The 14,108-nt window shown below is 39.6% G+C and overlaps 1 protein-coding gene across 1 annotated transcript in view; it reads right to left on the bottom strand.

Annotated features, from left to right (window-relative positions):
* Positions 1-14,108, bottom strand: part of PDE4D (phosphodiesterase 4D) — a 1,564,000-nt gene that overhangs the window by 1,408,725 nt on the left and 141,167 nt on the right. The gene's annotated exons all lie outside the window — the stretch shown is intronic.

Below are 14,108 nucleotides of genomic sequence, written 5' to 3'. Positions count from 1 at the left end.
GTATTTCTTAACCATTTAACATATAACTGGGTATGGTTGGGCTATCACTTTTATTAGGTTCCTATCTTTACTTTCATGCATAATTGATAAGATTTTTGAGTGTTATATCCTGAACCCCATGTTTCTCCTGAACTCTATGGTTTTTATGGTGTGACTCTGCAGGGTGATTTTTAAGAACATGCACGTTGCAATATAGCAGAACTGACTATATATTGAAATTTTTTAATTTGTGGAATAGTAACATATATGCTTCTTTAATAATACATTAAATTACAAGACCCAGAAGCTGGCCAAATAAACTACCATAATTTCACCATAATGATAAACATAAATTACATAAAGAGGTATCTGTAACTTTAATATGGCATGAGAATACTTTGATTTCTATGAATGAAGCCACAGACAGGGTACTGCTAATGCTCCTGTGGTTTATGGCCTATACTGACAATTGAAGAAAATATTAAATTTCAGTAACATATTGACAATAATGATATAATTTTACCTATCTAGTTTCACTGATGCCCTGAATTCTATCTTCACCCTCCAGGTAAAGACATCTGTTATTAGACAGGGTACAAGGTGAGGAACATTTCTATCAAATAAACTGAAATAAGCAAGATCATGATATGAACTGTCTAGCTGGAACCAGTAACTTACGACAGTGAAGAGAAGGAGGAAGGGAAGAGGGGAAGGGGAGGAGAGAAAAGAGAAAATGTATGGAAACACATGATGGACTGATATCAAGGCCAGATAAAATTCTCTCCTGACTTTTCTATGTCACCCTTTCTGTCCCAGCTATGGTACTGTGCTACTGACTCACACTCACAGCCTCAACCAACATATGGCCGATATGTCATAATTATATGCAGTCATTCCTTCGCAACAGCAATTTGTCAACGTGCTTTCTCTTCCCCAAGTATAATCTAATGGCAAGATCCCTTGGATTTTTCTGTTGTCTAAACATCTTGCCAATTTTATCCTCTTGAAGACTTGGTTGTATATAAACATATCCTGTATCCATCCTGCAAAGGCAAATTCTGGTATCTCATATCCAATCTCAGTTGAATAATAATAGTGCCCTATTCATAACCACTTCAACCTGATAACAGCCTACCCTTGCCCAGCTCCCAGTGGGCTCACCTAAAAATTATCATCTTCTTTATTTGGAAACTAATAATATAAACTTGCTCATCTTATCAGGTTGTAGGGTAGTGAATAAGATAGTTATTGTAAATCACATTACAGACCTTCGATAATTCATTGTTCAGTAGCCCAGCCGTGTCTGACTCTGTGACCCCATGGACTGCAGCACGCCAAGCCTCTCTGTCCCTCACCATCTCCTGAAGTTTGCCCAAGTTCATGTCCATTGCATTGGAGATGCCATCCAGCCATCTCATCCTCTGACGCTCTCTTCTCCTTCTGCCCTCAATCTCTCCCAGCATCAGGGACTTTTCCAATCAGTCAGCTGTTCACATTAGATGACCAAAACACTGGAGTTTCAACTTCAACATCAGTCCTTCCAATGAATATTCAGTGTCGATTTCCCTTAAGATTGACTGGGTTGATCTCCTTGCAGTCCAAGGGACTCTCAAGAGTCTTCTCCAACACCACAGTTTAAAAGCATCAATTCTTCAGCGATCAGTCTTCTTTATGGTCCAACTCTTACAACCACACAAGACAACTGGAAAAAACATAGCTTTGACTAGACTGAACTTTGTCGGCAAAGTAAGGTCTCTACTTTTTAATATGCTATCTAGATTCATCAAAGCTTTTCTTCTAAGGAGCAACTGTCTTTTAATTTCATGGCAACAGTCAACATCTGCAGTGATTTTGGAGCCCAAGAAAATATAGTCTGTCACTGTTGCCATTTTTTCCCCATCTATTTGCCATGAAGTGATGGGCCCAGATGCCATGATCTTAGTCTTTTGAATGTTGAGTCTTAAGCCAGCTTTTCCATGCACCCCTTTCACTTTCATCAAGAAGTTCTTTAGTTTCTCTTTGCTTTCTGCCATAAGGGTGGTGTCATCTGCATATCTGAGGTTATTGCTATTTCTCTTGGCAATCTTGATTCCAGCTTGTGATTCTTCCAGCCCAGCATTTTGCATGATGTATTCTGCATATAAGTTAAATAAGCAGGGTGACAATATACAGCCTTGATGTACTCTTTTCTCAATTTTGAACCAGTCCATTGTTCCATGTCCAGTTCTAACTGTTGTTTCTTGACCTGCATACAGGTTTCTCAGGAAGCAGGTAAAGTGGCCTGGTATTCCCATCTTCCATAGTTTGTTGTGATCCACACAGTCAAAGGCTTTAGTATAGTCAATGAAGCAGATGTTTTTCTGAAATTCCCTTGCTTTTTCTATGATCCAAAAGATGTTGGTAATTTGATCTCTGGTTCCTCTGCCTTTTCTAAATACAGCTTGAATAGCTGGAAGTTCTCAATTCATGTACTGTTGAAGCCTAGCCTGGAGAATTTTGAGCATTACTTTACTAGCAGGTGGAATGAGCATAATTGTGCAATAGTTTGAACATTCTTTGATATTACCCTTCTTTGGGATTGGAATGAAAACTGACCTTTTCCAGTCCACTGCTGAGTTTTCCAAATTTGCAGACATACTGAGTGCAGCACTTTAACAGCACCATCTTTAAGGATTTGAAATAGCTCATCTGGAATGCTATCACCTCCACTAGCTTTGTCTGTAGTAATGCTTCCTAAGGTCCACTTGACTTCACACTCCAGGATGTCTGGCTTTAGGTGAATGACCACATCATCGTGGTTATCTGGGTCATTAAGACATTCTTTGTATAGTTCTTCTGTATATTCTTGCCCCCTCTTCTTAATCTCTTCTGCTTCTGTTAGATCCTTGCCATTTCTGTCCTTTATTGTGCCCTTCTTTGCATGAAACATTCCCTTGGTATCTCTAATTTTCTTGAAGAGATCTCTAGTCTTTTCATTCTATCATTTTCCTCTATTTCTTTTCATTGTTCACTTACAAAGGCTTTCTTATCTCTCCATGCTGTTCTTTGGAACTCTGCATTTAGTTGCATATATCAGAGCAGAAATAATGACTAGCACACTGCTGCCACTGAAAACCAATGCGCATCCCCACAGGCACAATGAGTCAATTCTAATAGTCCCCTGATATTGACCCACTTGCTCCAGAGTGACTCCCAGGAGATCCTAACTGCCTGAGCCAAGGTGACAACCTAGCATCTGGTTGTCAGAGGCAGAGAGGTAAGAACAGCCTTCTGCCAAGGTGGTACAGGACAGACAACTGCCCCAACTTGGGAGGGGGTTGAGTCTGGGTGGTCAAAAAAAATGACATCTGTCAGGTAAGTCTGCTCTCTTTAGCATCACTAGTACCCAGAACGTCTATAATTTTGGCTTGTCTGATATTTCTAAACCTGATTCCTCCATCTGGGAAAAAAAAAATCTCTTATACATTTCTGTGGGTCTTATACCATCTCACATATAAGACGTCATGTTTAGACTGACTGCTATTCTTTGTGCATCTTTGGCTTATTTCTTTCTAACTTGAGAGGTGCTTTTTGAAGGCCGGTATTTCATGGTGTTCACCTGCTTTTTAATCTCCACTTGTGCTCAGCACAGGCCTTCTACTAAGAGCTGCCTAGTGCATGTCTGTGTCCTGGATGGATATGTTCCGAGGCAACTCAGCATGTGCACTTGGAAATGTGCCACTTCCATTTGGCAGGATCGAACCTCTTCCAAATCAAACCTTTTTATTTCAGTTCACAGGAGATCTCTGCCCTAAAGGCCTTGAACTAAACCTCAGCAAAACAGATTATAAACCAGCCCAAACCACCAAAGATTATATCAATGTGCGTGTGGCTTTGGAATGAGCGAAAAGCTGGCACAGAGCATTGCTGTGGCTGCCAGTGAGCTCCTGAAGAAAGTCAGACAGGGGTGCATGCCCTCAGCGCTGTGCTCAGGGAATCCCCACGTATTGTGCCTTTACTGACACTGTGTAAGCTAAACAAAAAGGAGAATCTGAATTATTAGTTGTCTGACAAAATGAAAGAAGGTAAAGAGCATCCTATTATTTTTTCTAATCTAGGGGAAAGAAACAGCACATTTCACTTGGCTCAGGAAGAAAGGCATTACATTTGCGAAGAGGATAATCTCCTCCACTCCATTTAAACGAAGAAATACTTAAAGAGGTTATAATGGGAATTTTATCTCCAGCCTCAGACGGTTCCCTTGCACAATGGTTTCTCCTTCCAGCCACGACTAGCACGTGGGGAGGCTTTAATCCTCCCACCTCTCCAGGAAAGCATAATAGCCATCTTTCCTGAGTTATTGAGGAGAAAGAGAACAGAACACAGCCCCATTATGTGCTTCCATAAAGCAGTTAATCATGTAAGAAAATAAAAAAGCAAACATGTATCTCAAAGATAGCCTCACTGGCAGCCAAGTCCAGGTTCTGACCAAATAAATTTTGCAGATGAAGTGAGGTTTTGCATTTAAGTGAGGTTTTCTGATTATTCTAGATAAGAAGTATAATGAAAAGTTACAAAGTTCAGAGAAGAGGTGGAACACCCAATTATGTACAAAAAAACAAATGATAATAATATGGACAAGTATTTGCCCACAGAAAGGGCCACAGATGCACAAATACCATCCTTTGTTTTTCTGTGTAATAGAAAGAAGAAAGAATTATCTTCCAGTCTTATGCACTTCCCTGAGTTTTTATTTTGTACTTCTGTTATCAGCTAGTTAGTAAATAGATGTGGGAGTTTTCTCTAGAGGGCTGTTTCACCCTCACAAGTACACTGGGAAGCATGATGTTAGTCGAGAGCAATGCAAAACTGAGGGGAGGTGGGGCTCGCATTTCATTAGGACTGACCATCTAGTCAGTCAGAGCACCATTGTGAAACTGTTCTGAAGGGAAATGAGGTTTTTTTCCCTGCTGAACTCATGACCATGCTCTAAAGAACACTAAAAATAAAATTCTAGAGCCACAAAGACCATTGAATTCCTATCACATTACCAGATAAAGTAGTCAGCGCTCTGCCCCAGCGCATATTCCCAAGCTGGCAGGTGTCTGGCCTCCTGTCTCTAGCAGGGGGCCTCTCCTGCTACCCTTCTGGTTCCCATCCACACCACAGTGACAGTGGTCATTCCATGTCCCAGAAGTGACTGCAGCTGGATTCGGAAGGATGCTCTGTGACTGAGGTAGAGCTCAAAGAGTAAGGAAGAGCTCCTGCCACTGTGATTCCCTTCAGGTGGGAATCACACCCTTCAGGTGGGAATCACACCCTTCAGGTGCAGGGTGCTCATCACACACGCATACACACTCTTCTTCCACCCTCTGCTTCACTTCTCTCAGTAACTCACCACCATGGGCATCAGCGTTACGATTCCTGAAAGATCCTTGAGTGAGTGAGTGAAGTCGCTTAGTCATGTCCGACTCTTTGTGACTATATGGACTGTAGCCTACCAGGCTCCTCTGTCCATGGGATTTTCCAGGCAAGAGTACTGGAGTGGGTTGCCATTTCCTTCTCCAGGGGATCCTCCCAACCCAGGAATCGAACCCAGGTCTCCCTCATTGTAGGTAGATGCTTTACTGTCTGAGCCACGGGGCAAGTCCTTAGGAGAGATCCTTAGGAGAACCAAAAGTCAAAGACATTTAAAGACTCAGAACACGCAACTTCCATCCTTCTTACCATGTTAATACTTAAAATGGAAAGAAGATTCACATACACAGAGACTTGATCAAGCAAAATCAGTGATCTGCAAATGCCTTGTCTCTAAAAGAGCACTATCTCTTTTAAAAAAAAAGAAAGTGAAGAGAGCCAAAGCTTAGCCAAAGCTAAGCTTAAAAGGGTAGTACCAACGAAGGTGTGCAACTCAGAACTAGGCACCAGCTTGTAAAATGCAGAGAATACACAGTATGGAGGTAATAAATTCTCCAAGCAAACACAGACCCACCAGCCTTGTACCTCACACGAAGTTTGACCAATGTGAATTTAGAGGCAGCGAAGAGAAGCAAGCAACCACTCATGGGTCCCACAGACCTTAATTTCTCCTTTAGATACCTGTTTTCCTAAGTCTAACACACAAAGCAAATGCAATCAATATATCTTGAACCCACAAGAAGATGTTTGCTTCTTTGGAACACAGTAAAGGATCAGAGTCATGTGCACTTCTGCTTGTGAACAGCATGGGTTATGGCCATAACTCTGTGTTCCTGGAAGACAGAGGAAATAGGTGAGACTTGATACTCGAGGATTAGTTTTTTTTGCTATCAAAAGGCCCCTTTGTTTTCCTGGAGATTAGTTTTCTTAGCGGTAAAAAGGAGAAACTAAACTAGCTGTTCTTTAAGTTCATTTCCTGTTTTGAGATTTTAGTAATCCATAATTCTGAGGTCCTCAAGCATTTTGTATCATGCTAATTCCTTTTCCTGTCTATTTCTGCTTTATTGTTTCACATTCACATTAATCTGCTAACACTACCACATAGTGATTAAGAGTGTGAATCTGGCAGTGTAGCAATGTGAGTTTGGGGAAGATTTGATTTCTAAGCCTCAGTTTCTCAGTCTTTAAAATGAATGCCTGTCTCATGGGGACATTTCAAGTCCTAACATCACATTAAAATGACAGAATGAGCCCAAAGCGAACAGTAAGTGACACGGAGAAAGCACTCAAAAGCTGATAGCTGTCATTACACTTTATCATCATTTATTTGAGACCTGGTCTTAAACATGAAGGATACAGCACTGGAGAAAAACAGACTTGAGACCAATAAATGTTCTTTCTGAGAATTAGCATAATTGGAAAGCCAATGCGAAAAAGACTAACAATACTTTAAAACCTAGAAAAGCTGCTATTTTTCATACTGATAAAAATCTCTTAGGAGAGAAGTTCCCAGGACTTAGCAAAGTGCTACAATAAATAGTGTGTTTTCAAATGGAGAGCAACTCAAGAGGGCACTTTGACAAAGCCTGGAGATTTATCCTGATGGATTTTTTTAAATTTTATTTTATGTCTATGCTTCAAGGAAGCAGCTATGAGTCTTCCTGGTGGGCCTGTTAAAGCATCTTGTCAAACTTCTGACTCCCTTAAATTCATTAATTTTAAAGTCAAAGTATGGCAAACACAAAAAAGAAATAAATGTCTTATTTCAATTTTGCAGAATACAGCTAAACTCAAGCCAAAGGAATTAGATAGAATATATGAGAAAATCATTCATTTTTAAAGTTAATTTGCAAGGATCTCTTCATAGGGTTATTATGAATGAATGCATATCAAGTTCTCAGAATTGCTCAGATTCTTTGGAACTGACTATGGCTCAGTTCTGGTTGTCTGTGAGTATGGTTTGATCACTTTGCCTGAACTCAGCACAGGATAGATTGAAACAGGAGACTGACAGAGGCACATGGAATGCTTCTCCCTAACCAGGTACTGAAAATGCTGAAATAACTAGCAATCTGTCTGTGGAAGAGCCCAGAAAAGAGGACACTATCCCAGAAATAACTGCCTGGCACCCAATGTATAAAATATATTCACTGGGGATGATGATAACACAGGCATATACATGCCTGGTGCAGTTCTAAAAGCTGCAGACACCATACCTCCTGTATTATACTCTCTGAAGGAAGAATTTGTGAATTTGTGCCCCTTTTAGGACTATTCCTTGCCATTCCCCCACTCACCTCTGTATCACAGAGAAAGTGATGCAGGTTCCCCATACACCCCATCTAGCTGTGTTTGGCTACAGGAGTGGAAGAGAGGAAAGCCAGCGTATTTCTCACCTCTCTCTGTGCTTTACGCAGAGTCACCAGCAGCCAAGAGATTTCCTCCATGTCTCCAACTCCACCATAACTACAACTTCCTAAAGGTGACCTCAACCCCTGGACTTCAGTAACACTGTCTCCAGCAGGTTGCCCTCCAGATTAGGGTTCATAGATGCTCCCTGCTGTTGCTAGTCCTGGGGCTTCCCTGCTGGCTCTGAAGGTAAAGAATCTGCCTGCAATGCAGGAGACCCTGTGGGTTGTTTAGTGAACCCACTTGGCTTCTCAGCTCCTCCTTCATCTAATCAATTAAATTCCCTCTGATTCAAATGCTTAAGATGGTATTTTTTTTTTTGAACCATTATTATTCTCGTCTTACAGATGAAAAAAATTAAGAGGTGACTTGCCCAGGATTACATGTTAGAAGGAAAGGGGAGGTGGGAGGGGGGATCGGGATGGGGAATACATGTAACTCCATGGCTGATTCATGTCAATGTATGACAAAACCCACTGCAATGTTGTGAAGTAATTAGCCTCCAACTAATAAAAATAAATGAGAAAAAAAAAAAAGAAACTGGCAATCATTGAGTCCAATGATTCTGAAGCCAGTGCTTCTGACTGATGCATTATATTGTCATTCCTTAACAAATAGTATAAAAGTGTGAAGGTTATTCTATTGTATGTGTGCTCAGTTGTGTCCGACTCTTTGAGACTCTATGAACTGTAGCCCACCAGGCTCCTCTGTCCATGGGATTTTCCAGGCATGAATACTGGAGTGGGTTGCCATTTTCTCCTCCATGGGATCTTCACAACTCAGGGACTGAACCTGAGTCTCCAGTGTCTACTGCATTGGCAGGTGGATTCTTTATCCACTGAGCCACTGGGTTAGAAGTATATAAAGAGACTCTTACCTAACTCTACTTCATTAACAATGATCCTCCCCATACCCACTATCTTGCTGCCAGTCTTCCCCAAAAGGATATGGCCAGGGGGTTGCTTTGGACTGTGAGCTTTTCTTAGTTTATACTTAAGTCACTAACAATAGAGATCTCCAGTCACTAGTTTTGGTTCTTGATTTTTCCTGGTCATCTTAAATTTACTGTTACAAAGTAAATATACTGTAAGTTGTTATGGAAAAACCCAAGCGAAGTTTTGGCCAACCCCATATCATGCCCTTCCTGAACTAGGCACCAATCTCTTACAGGGGAAAATTAGGAAAAGATGTGACCTGTGACCACACTAAAGAACCACATTAAGAACAGAGTTCTTCTGACTTTCCAGCAATAACTCTTTCCACAAAACAATTCTCGGGCACTTTATCCTCTAATCTGCCCAATGAAGTCTTTATGCAAGAGTTGTTCCACCTTCCATCAACTAATTCAGGTTTATGGCAAAAGCAACACAAGAGATAGTCTAAACACACACAAAAATTAATTTATTAAATTTTAATTTGCCATAATTTCTGGCCAAAGATTTTCTCTTTAAGAGGAGCTGTTTAGGTAAGAAAAAATTATATATACATATATATATTTATAAAAGGATATATATATTCTTCTGTAAAGGTGTTTATGCAATTCCAAACATATGTTTAAATATCCATTCACTGTATTCTTTTGCTAAGAAATCATTTCATTTCCTGATTGTTAATATAAGCATATAGTAGAAGAAGTGAAAATACAAAGAATAAACTAAAAAGCAGTACTCAAAGCCAGAGATAGGTTTTATTGAGAGTTTAGCTTCTTTCTTTTCAGTCTTTTTTTTAAACATAGTTAAGATTATATATTATATATATATATATAGTTTTATCTACAATACCTTCATCACTTAAAAATATTTAATTTGTTAAACAGTTGCATAAAATATATCAAATAGGCCTGACACAAACTGTACTTATATTTCAGTACTAGGTAATATCCAGTTTTCTTATTATAAGTATTATTGCTATGAACATCTTTTTGTAAAAATGACTGCATTTTAGATATTTCTCTAGGCTAGATTCTTAAGATAGGATAAATTTCTAAAAGTTCAACTATTGAGCCAAGGGAGTATACAGGCTCAAAATCTTGAAACATACTAACAAATTGGTTTCCAGGATAATCCAAATTTCTGTATGAATAAAATCACTGAAATACTTCTGAAATATATTCATTGTCTCCTAACAAACCTGTATTCTTTACCAGAAGAGACAAGCTTATATTCACTGAGTAAAATATAAAACCTATTAGTTTAATCAAGAACATTAAATTTATGACTGCTGTTTTCTCACTTTTCCTTTTCTTCCAGGTTCTAAAATCTTACGAGTACAAAGTAAAGAATACATATGCAACATGCATGTTTATAATAGACTTCTGAATTTGCCAGGATGAATTTTTTCCTTTTCATCAAGGTCATAGAAATGATGAATCATCTTTTTCATTTGTCTCCTTCCTACTGTCTTTCAAAGGGAAATTCACCTAAAACCTCCTCCTTGTGTTGAGGGACTCTGACAGTACAGAGTGTGTGAGAAGGTGTGGATCCTGCTCCTGACATTCTAACACAAGCTGAAGAAAGTAATCTGTAGACATTCAGAAAGCAATAGGCAGAAAGGAAAGCTACAATTGTCTCTCTATATTCACCTTGCAGAATTTTAGAAAAGCAGTCAGACACTGTTTCCTAAGTTCTTAAAGTATCATGATTTACTACCTCTTTAGGAAATGACAGGAAAATTTGTTCAATCCATTTCCCATGGTTTTGCAAAATCTAGGGCAAATTGCTATCCTAATATTCATTGCTGTGCCCACTTCACCAGATAGCAGCCATGACTCATGGTGAGCTATTTGGCTACACTCATGAAGTACGGGACAGGAGATGTATCACTTGACGGCACCCCCAGTGAAATCTGAGCCACTCCTGAATCTCAGGGTCTTAGTTTTTACATCTGTAAAATAAGAGTCTGAGTTAAAGGAGACAAACACCCTTCTGTGTTCTAACATCCCATAATTTTAATGAGTCCTAATAAAGCATTACGTATTTTTTAATGCTAAATATTCCTTCTTTTTTTCCCTATATCCCAGTTTACCTTAATGATAAAGTTGAAATAATAGTATTCTACCAACTTCAGGAATCAAATGGTGTAGACTATTTAATTCATTAATTCATCCCACAAACATGCATTTCTTGGCACTGTTGTAGTCCTGGACTTGAAACAAGGAACTAAAAGGAGGTTGGAAGTCAGTGAGCAGGAGAAGGAGAGACTAGGGGATGAGATCAGTAGGAGCTAGATCATGCAGACATTTGTAAATTATGAAAAGGAGTTTTGCTTTTAATCTAAGAGCAGTGACAGGCCATGGAGGTTTAAAGCAGGGGACTGATGTGATCTGATTTATATCTTAAAAGATCACCTCACCCTGACTGCTGTGCAGAGAACAGATTGCATATTTTATCGCCAGCCATATTGGAAAGAACTACTGTTCTCTTACAACAGTATTGATAGTACTTCTTTTGGTGAAAAAAAGCAAAATATGCTGGGTAAAATATTCTTAAATGTTTAAATGCAGACATTATTTACAAAGAAAGGGAAATGTTCGGACACCAAAATCAATGAGAAAGCACAAATCCAGAGAGCTAGGTGTCCTTCTAAAGCTAGCCACTTGCCTGGTAGCATCCGCCCACCTTGATGACCTACAATGAAACCCACTGCAGACAAGCCAACTGCACCATGTGGAGCAGAATTAACACAGCTGTGTGGTCTCACCACCCCAAGAGCTGTGGGGTCCCCAAACTACCAGTTCTTCCTCCACCTCCTCCTCCTCTTCCGCCCACAGTGTGGAGAGATGGTTCTCAATCTTCTCAAGTATGAATGCTGCTTTTTAACATCAGAAATCTTCTTTAATTCTCCTCCATACACACACACACACACACACACACACACACACAGAAGTTGTTTTCACTTATTTAATCCAGTATCATTTCCTAAGGATCTCAAGAATTAATGGACCCCGGGGAATAGTTCCGTGCAGACTCAGTAGTTCAGCCTCCATACAGGAGCAGGTGGAACAGAGGAAAGAAGACCAAAGGCCATCAAGGTGCCAGGCCACAGAGTGAAAACTCACCATGACTCAAGACTCCAAAGGATTGTCATCTAGACCTAGTGACCCCTCCTGATTGGAGTAATCACGATCAGCCCACAAGATTAATAACTGCCTTTCAAATTAAGTGGGCAGGTCTCAGACCTCTGCCCATCTATTTTGCTGAGCAACATACCCAAGTGTTCTTCAAAGTATATAGTAAGCACTCAAGTGTTTGTTAATTTGCCTTGTCTCAGTAAAACCTCAAAAGGCTTGGTAGTGTCTCTTGGCCATCAGGACCAACAGGAAAAAACACAGATGGTGGGCAGGCTGGTTCAAATTTGTTGTCCCCTTCTGCCAACAAATCTTTTGCAGTTAGCAAACAAGACCTAGGTAGCAAAGCTGCAAATTATCATTCTTTCCTCCTTTACCAGTGTTTCTCCTCCCAGTTTCTCATTTGATGCACCAATCACAAAAAAAAAAAAGCAAGGTAGAGTATTAAAAAAAAATGTATGTGCTTCCTGCATTGTAAAACTAAATGAAATACGCTCCTTGAATGAGTAAATCTACCTCTGAAATTCCAATTAAAAAAAAAAAACTTAAATATGGAAATGGTTTCTACACAACAGCATTCCACATGGCATTAGTCTCAGCAGCAAGAAAATTAGAAACAGCCTAACTGATCTATGACACATTCCTTGATGAAACAGTTACATACACATTAGAGATGAGAATTCTCATGAGACAATGGTAAGCTCAACTGCTCAAATTAAATTTCCAATGCAATGACCTTCATGGAACTCTAGGGTATTTGTTCTTTATTTTTTCTCCAGCTTGTATCTATTTTACAAGAGGGAGGGAGGGGGGAGGAGAGAGCTTGAGGAACTTGTGTTACTTTAACAACTCAATATACATTTTAAAGACAAAATGCACAGGAAATAGACAATGCTGATCTTAGCCTCAGCACCCTAACATAAACAGGAATGGAAAGAAATCCCATACACAAACATTCTCTGAAAACAGAATCTCTAATTCTATTTTGCTAGGATTCAAATTTAGAAATCATTAGAAGAAATGTTCCAAGTGTTATTAGTTGCAAAGTAGATATGAAAGGGTATCTTCATGTGAGCACTTACCCAAACTATATAGAAAATAATAAACTAAAATCTAACACTACAAAGCAAGTTTAAAATCAAATAGGTCAGATTTTATTTTCTTGTACTCCTCACTGTGGAAGGTGACTGCAGCCACAAAATTAAAAAGACATTTACTCCTTGAAAGAAAAGCTATGACCAACCTAGACACTATAATTAAAAAGCAGAGACATCACATTGCCAACAAAGGTCCATATAGTCAAAGCTACGGTTTTTCCAGTAGTCATGTATGGATGTGAGAGTTGGACCATAAAGAAGGCTGAGTGCCGAAGAATTGATGCTTTTGAACTACAGTACTAGAGAAGACTCTTGAGAGTCCTTTGGACTGCAAGGAGATCAAACTAGTCAATCCTAAAGGAAATCAACCCTGAATGTTCATTGGAAGGACTGAAGCTGAAGTTCCAATACTTTGACTACCTGATGTGAAGAACTGACTCATTGATGTGAAGAACTGACTCTGATGCTGGGAAAGAACAAGGGCAGGAGGAGAAGAGGGTGACAGAGGAAAAGATGGTTGGATGGCATCACTGAGTCAATGGACATGAGTTTGAGCAAAATTCGGGGGAGACAGTGAAGGATAGGGAAGCCCGGCATGCTGTAGTCCACAGGGTTGCAAAGAGTCGGACACAATATAGTAACTGAACAACAGCAATGAAAGTTGTAGAGAGGAGCACAGCACGATAGGAAAAAAGTAAAAAGTAAACTGCTTTTTAATACCAAGTAATATTCAGTGTTCTTGCCTGGAGAATCCCAGGGACGGGGGAGCCTGGTGGGCTGCCGTCTGTGGGGTCGCACAGAGTCGGACACGACTGCAGCGACTTAGCAGCAGCAGCAGCAGCAATACCAAGTCAAAAGCAAATTGCTGTTTTTCTCATATGCAGGGAGTAGGTCGATACTCTGTCTCAAATACTGAATGCATCTGATTTCAAGTGCTAGAAAAATTAACATTCATTAAGCTGAGGGAATCACTGCACTTGTGTTTTTATAACAATTGACTCCACCTAAGGAAAATTAAAACACAAAAAGCTGAAATAAAACTGATGTAATTTATGTCACTATTGCTAATTAAAATGTTGAGGCTTTCCCAGTTAAAATGACTAAAATTAGAACTCGCACATCTCACACCTCAGGAAAATCAAACTGAAATCACATATGTT

The sequence above is a fragment of the Cervus elaphus genome, chromosome 25 (assembly GCF_910594005.1).
Source record: "Cervus elaphus chromosome 25, mCerEla1.1, whole genome shotgun sequence".
Lineage (NCBI taxonomy): Eukaryota > Metazoa > Chordata > Mammalia > Artiodactyla > Cervidae > Cervus > Cervus elaphus.
The sequence above is the reverse complement of the archived record's forward strand: the minus strand, read 5'-3'. Positions and strand labels throughout refer to the sequence as shown.